This window comes from Penaeus monodon, chromosome 22 (genome assembly GCF_015228065.2).
Source record: "Penaeus monodon isolate SGIC_2016 chromosome 22, NSTDA_Pmon_1, whole genome shotgun sequence".
In the NCBI taxonomy this organism is placed as follows: domain Eukaryota; kingdom Metazoa; phylum Arthropoda; class Malacostraca; order Decapoda; family Penaeidae; genus Penaeus; species Penaeus monodon.
This window is the reverse complement of record NC_051407.1, coordinates 35,702,034-35,702,396: the sequence shown is the minus strand read 5'-3', so window position 1 is coordinate 35,702,396 and position 363 is coordinate 35,702,034.

The window sequence follows — 363 nt, the reverse complement described above, 5'->3', positions numbered from 1 at the left end:
CTTTATTCTCCCTCCAATAGTTTGATAATAGCAAATTGATAAGTTTGAAGACTGTCCCAAAACATTCTTTGACTTCAAGATTGTCGTAGAGTTTATTAATGACTCCGTCTTGGAGATTTCGTCTAGGAACAGTATGCCACATTTCAAAGTAAACACTTAACCATAACTAATATTTACATTTTAATAGACCTTATGATGATAATCCATGGGGGCAAAATGATGGGAGTAATTATTGCAACAAATCTCAACCATATAATGAGTATATTATTACATACTTAATGTATTTTACGTGTAACCGTGGCTCCCTCTACATCTATTGTCATGGCGTCATTTGAACGTATCTAAGAGAAAAGTGCATAGTGG